Source organism: Trachurus trachurus (genome assembly GCF_905171665.1).
Source record: "Trachurus trachurus genome assembly, chromosome: 3".
NCBI classification, from domain to species: Eukaryota; Metazoa; Chordata; class Actinopteri; order Carangiformes; family Carangidae; genus Trachurus; species Trachurus trachurus.
The window spans coordinates 26,616,890-26,623,921 of NC_139893.1; positions in this window are offsets into that span (position 1 = coordinate 26,616,890).

A 7,032-nucleotide genomic window follows, 5' to 3' on the forward strand; every position below is an offset into this window, starting at 1 on the left:
GTCATAGGCGTAGCCCCGCTATCTATGCAGACAGAGATTGTTTCAGTGCTGCCATTTGAATCTTGTTGTTTCTCAGAAATATCTGTAAATCACACCCACAACAGGAACTCATGATAACACCACAAACACCAAACAAAATCTCTAAAGAAGAAAAGTAAACAACTCTTTCAAAGGTTCAAAAGTCACTTTACAACTGGGAAAACGTGTCCTTTCTTCATTATGTGAATAAAGGTGTTACACTAAATTTGAGATGTGTGCCCATACAGAAATATAATATACCACATCAATATGTCCTTATGTTGTTGGTGCCGTATATGTAACCTATAGATCCATTACTATCACACAAGTAGGCAAACATAGAAGATAAACGTTTAAATGAAATACCCATTGTTAAAAATTGTAAAAAAAAATAAATAAATGAATAAATAAAATATCTATGATGAGTTTAGTGTCAAACCTAGTTAAGTACTTTTTACGATTGGTACACTGGTATGTTTATTATGGTAACCAGTGACAACTGAGGTCTACACGTTGCACTGTGGGTGTGGTATCAAGTTTGAAAAGGGGGCATTGTAATATGTATTTTTTTTTATCATACTTGGAATGGAACACTGTAACAAAGCAATTTCCTCAGAGGATTAATTAAATATTTTGAGTCAAGATAGCTTGACAGAAAAGCGATGGCGTTCTTGTAACTGTGCCACATTAGTCTCCACCTCCCCGCTCCTCCTTTCTACTGGAATCTGGAAGAAGTGATTGTTTCGTTCAATAGTCACCAAAATAAACCAAAAAAAAGTATTACCATACCTATATTTACCATAAATACTGTACAATGTCACCTTCAGTAGTTAGTAAATGACACTGAGTGCAGTGGAAGTTTTTTGAAATTAGGCTAATGTGATAACATTGCACAATATTGAGATTTTCTGAGTCAGTGTGAAATATGGCAGCGTGTGGTAACGTGTGTTTGGACAGTGTTCACCTCCTTTAACCAACAGTGATAACTGGGCTTATATGTTGGTGGTTAAGGAGCGATTATATCAAATCATGTGGTTTGACAAGGATTATTCCTGAATGTGAACATAAACTTTTATTAAACACAGTGTTACACAGCAAATATAAGCTACAAATGCCTATTTCATGTGTACACTGTATAGAATAAAATAGGTTCAGTGAAAACTCCCTTGAATATCATCCACACTGAAACACTGAAATTGTGAAATAGTAATGTGACCTGTGGGTTTCTTCAGCAAAGGGCCGGCCCTGAACCTCTTCTAAGGACACACATTAGGCCACACTTTGATTCCTGGGTTCAATGTTGTTTTATAGGCTCATTCTAAATGTTCTGACTATAAATATTTCTATATAAAAAATCTATTGACCAATAGACCGAAACGTTGACCAAATAAAAGAGCTTCAAGTGAGTGCGGGAGCAAGTGTTTATTTTTTATGTTGAACTTGACTGGGGATCTGCTCCCAGCACCACCCAAAGGAGAATGTGCATGCTGATTAAGCCTTTATAAATATTTCTATGCCATGTGGATGATCAGGTTTCTAATCTAGTGGAGCAGCAGGGGTGGGGACTTTAAACAGTGGCACTTGAGGGCCTCAACCACCACCTTTGCTCTCCACTCTCATCTCTGTGCTATGCATTTTGATATTTCTTCACCACCATATGCAAATAATATTGCAATTGAAATCCACGGCACAATGTGCTCCACACCCTCCACTCAAAGATACTACATATCACAGTATTAGACAGTGGCTTCATCCCCAGTTATTGGAGTTCATGCCTGATGTGAGTCTGGTGACCAGTCCAGGATGTTACCCGCCCTTTCCCCATATCAATTGGGATTGGCTCCAGTCCCCCTGCAATCCTGCATGCACAAGTGGTGGAGCTGTAACTGACGTCATTTCAACACTTTTTCTACTCGCACCCACAAACTTGAATTCGTGTTCACAGTGAAGACTTCGTAGTCGTAGAAATTAGAGATGTATTCACAGGACTTTAGTTTGCACTCACAGCTTTTAGATTCATACTCACATAAAAACAATCCTAACCCTAACAATTTCTCAGACTCATGTGTATGACAGCAGAATTTTGGGTACAACTTTTTTATTGGCATACAAATGTTTATCATTACGAATACGAATGGTTAGAATCATGGACACATCTTTTTGGAAGTGCTCTTACTCCATACTATGTCTACCTATCTATCATTTTTTTTTTTTTTTAAACCCACAAATATTGCAGGTTTCAATACCACTGGTCCTTTCATCCTCCAAAGGCAGGACTGCTGTCACAGCAGTCACAGCTAATCTTTCCCTGAGTCAACAAGATTTGTTGATGAAGAGCTTGCTTTCCCGGGGGCCAGATCTGGCCCATGATACAATTTTATGCGGCCTGCGAGAAAGTTTCATATTTCTATTATTAATGGCCCGTCAGTATAGTGCTCACATACTCACACTACAAATCCCATAATACACTGCAACAGCTACCTTGCCCAAGTAATAGATCAACAAGCGCCATGCAAGCCCTATCTGTTCTGTTGACAACAAATCAGCACATCGCCGTCTCTCTGATCACAACTCAAGGCAGGTCATGACCAACAGAAAACCAGGCTAAATATCCTATGTGTTTTGTTCTGCTATTTTTTTTAATACCCTTTTCTGACATCACAGTTTTCAAGTCTGGCCGCCGACATACTTCATGTTAGGGCTGTTCGATTAATCGATTTAAAATTGTAATTGCGATTATTTGGAATCATAAAAATCGATTTTTTGAAATCGTAAAAATCGATCTTTTACTCTAACTAGGGTAATTACGGTAAGCCCCCGTTCATGAATCTGGGCTGCGCTGAATTATCGTAATGACTGTCGCCTCCTTCCTCCCATCACGCTCTCCCCCCACACACTGTAAACAAGCATGTCGGCATTTTGCTAAGACCAGTGAGGATTTCGTTGCCAAAAAGACCAACAGCCCTTTTCCACTACACAGTTACAGCTCTCATGGTCCATTAGGTCCATTTAAAAAGACACAAACAGCACACAAAATAGTCTGTCATTTAACAAAAAAATCGTAATCGGAAATCGATTTTTCAGAGAAGAAAATCAAGATTTTATTTTTGGGCAAAATCGAACAGCCCTACTTCATGTTTTATCCAGCTGGATAGCTCAGTGGGTAATGCCAGTGGCCTTGGACTCAGAGGCTGAGATTCAAATCCTACTTATTGTCATATCAAATTATTGTCATTATCAAAAACATCTATAGAAGAAGAGCTTCTTTTGTTTTTGTTGTTGTTTTTATAACAAATAGATATGAAAAATATTTTCATCTGTAATCACAAGAAATTGTATTTTGCGTCATTAGTAAGTGTTAATCAGGCAGTGTGTTCCTGGTGGCACAGGATCTTATACCCTTGCTTTCAACAATCCTTAAAAAACTCTTTCTCCTAAAAAATAGTCTCTGGATCAAAACGGTTGTTACTCAAACCCTTAGTGTTACCAAGAACCTTTGAAAGGCCCTTTCTTCAAAAAGGGTTTTTATTAGGGGTGCACCGAATGGCATTTTTTTGGCCGAAGCCGAATACCGAATAAAATCAAAACGCTTGGCCGAATAACCGAATAATACCGAATACCAAAAGTGGTTATAAAGTTTTTAAATAAAATATTTTTTTAAACTTAATTTTCAAAGAAAGTAAATGTTTATTGACTATTGACAGTTTTTGAATATTCCAGTTGCTCATCAAAAAAGCACAAGAAGTTAAATAAAGTTTTTCATTTATATCGGCCCATTGTGAGTGCTGAAAGATCTATGCAAGTACACTCCAAAAAAACCCAAGTGTCTTTTCAAACAGTGGTTCCTAACCTTTCTTGGTCAGATTTTTTTAAATTCATCAATTAGGCTACTAGACATTTCAAGCGACCTCATTTGAATTCCAGGCGACCCCACGTGGGGTCCCGATCCCAAGGTTGGGAAACACTGTTTTAAAAGCTGTTGGCCACGGACAGAGTGGGCGACATGCTGGGACGAGGAGCTTTCGTTTTAACTGCTGCAGCCGTCTCTCCCTTTCGTAGCCTACTCAGCATGTTGTTGTTTGGTTTTTAAATGATTCCTACAGGAACGGTCCCCTCACTCAGTCCTCTCAGTGGCCGTGTCTCCGCTGCGAGAGGACGCACCGGCACCGAGCTCTTGGAGCGACGAGCAACGGTGCGCGCGGTCGCTGTGCAGCTTTCCCCCCACTGCTCTTGTTGCTGTTGTTTTTCCAGCAGTAGGGTCACCTACTAATAAAGCTCCATGGGGTTTAAGCTGCCGTTTCCATCGTCGTGCGATCGCGTATTTATCAGACTTTAATTTTTTTTTTTTTTTTATATTCGGCCTTGCTTTGCGCTCATTCCACCGAAGGCCGAATGTTGCTTTTTTTGCAATATTCGGCCGAATATATTCGGTTACCGAATAATCGGTGCACCCCTAGTTTTTATCTTATTTTTTATTCTTTTTATAGAAGCAAATGGTTCTGGGTAGAACCTCAGCCCTTATAGAAGAACAGTTTTGGAACCCTTATTTCTAAGGGTGTTTTCTGATAGTAGTAGGAGCAACAGTCGTCAAACACAGTCTGGCCAGCACACATCACAAAATAAAGGAGCCACGTTGAACACACTGGGGGAGTTAGTGGAAAGATGCACATACTGACGATGTTAGTGGCCATTCTGAACAACTCAGATCATCCACTCCACAACATCTTGATAGATCAAAAAACAGCAGTGGGGGACGAAGAGATAGGATCCTCATACCATATCATCACAAATGAATTTCCCTTTGGGATGAATAAAGTTATTCTTATTGTGCTATGTGCTCTCACCATTGTAGAGCATGTTTGCTTATTCTTGCTTGGGTTACCTTGTGGGCATACGCAGTGCAGAAAGCAAGGGGAAGAGGTGTAACGGATGTGCACTCACTCACCCATAAAGGACGTGCTAACCCGACCGCCAAGTGGTTATTAACCTCTTGGCGAAACGGTTTGCATTGGACCAGCTAAACTGGTGAGCTAAAAGTTTAAATGTGTTTGTGATGGACACTCTCACAGGAACCACTTCAAATTAGTGTTTGAGTATGATACTTGAGTTAATCTACTCTGGGAGTGGTGGATTTTTGCAAATAAGATTATAGGCTGTAGGTGGAACCAGAGGAGTTGGATTTTGTCTTGTTCTACTATCAGAATATAGTGACACTTCCAGCAAATATGACTGAATAATTGTTACCAACTAAAGCTTTAAATTATGTTTTTTCTTCACTTACATTTGTGTTTCGTATTTGCAACTACAACAGCAACAATACAGATGACCACTTCAATAAAAAGAAAACATGTAATCTACTCCTTTAATCCAACCGTCTGAAACCCACAGATGATTATCTGTGCACTGTACACAGAGGCCACAGGTTTGGCTGAAGCTGGCATGCAATACAGAAAAGCCTGATTTGAGCTGTTATCAGCACATATCAGTTTAGACTGATAGCTCCCAGCAATGCTGGGTGCTACTGTTTATCTAAGAGGAGGAGTGGTGCTGGCTGGGGGACGAGGAAGAAGAAATAAAGAAATCTGAACTGAGGAAAATATTTGAAACATAGGACATACATACATAATGGTACAAATGGGGAAAAAAATACACCCATATTAGGGAATTTTGCTCTGTCTTGTAAACATACATTTTGAGGGTATTCTCCTCAATGAGACTGTTGACCACAGGTGGCCCCGTGCTGACCACTCCCCACTGAGCATTAACTCCTTCCATGACGGAGCAAGCTTTCAAATATCTGATAACAAATCAGCAGTGCCTCTACTTCCTCCGTTGGCATAAGGAAGGTGCACCTGGGGTGCTTGGTAGTCAAGAAGAGCACATCCAGTTGCCGAGTGATCACTGGCTTGATTCCTGACTGTGCTCATTTTTACAGCGTGTCATTACCCCAGTTTCTCTCCCCACCTACCTGTCAGTTAAAGGCATAAATCAAACCTAAGCCCCTCTCACTCCCCTGCACTGATACAACTTCCCCCTCACCACCACCTTGTAGAGCCAGTTTGGACAGTCCAACTTAAATGCTGAGTTGCCTACATTTTTACACTGTATCTTTATCCATCCATCCATCCATCCATCTTCTATACTTCTCACCCATGCAGGGCCACATGGGGTACAGGTCGCCAGGGCAGACACATTAGAGACACATTCACACCTGTGTCAGTTCTCTCCAAGTTCACCTAGAATCTGGAGGGAACGCACACAAACAAGGAAAATGTGCAAACTCTGCTCAAGGAGGCCCTGCTACACCCCAAAGTCCCCCATTTGGAGGACTGGCAGACTTACAGAACAGCCACAGAGCCTCTACAGCACTAATTATTAAAGAATATAGTCATATTTTACATTAAATCAAACAGCAGAAGCTGGTCTACAACGTGTAAAAACCATGTTTATATGACCCAAACACAGCCCAAACACTACTCAAATAAACAACTAAACATCAAACTTCATGAAGCACCTCTGTGTGGACCCAGTCGCCACATTTCTGGCTCGTATACTACTGTACATTATGCAAAACCTCTTTTAAATACAGTCTATGTGCAAAACACATCAGCTACCGCCTACCGCTCATATGAAAGAGTCGGCTACAAAGATTGGAACGATAGCAACCGCGGCTAACACAGAAGCTAACAGTTACACAGAGGCAGAGAGAGAAGACAAAAATGAGCAAAGTCGAGCAAACACAGATACTACTGCTTGGCCAAAACATGGTTGTACATTTCCTCTTACCTTTGCTGTTTTGCCGTGAAAAGTTTGTTTTATGGGTAAATCCCACAGGTAAATCCCATAGACTGTAAGGTAAATCCACAATATTTCCAGTTGAACTTTGACCGGTGTTACATCTAAATCAGCCCGGACGGGCTTTAGGAGCCGGGGAACCTTTGTGAGTGCAGACAGAGCACTGGAAAAGAGAGTAACGACCTTTTTTTCTTCTTTTTTTTACAGTCAACACGGATT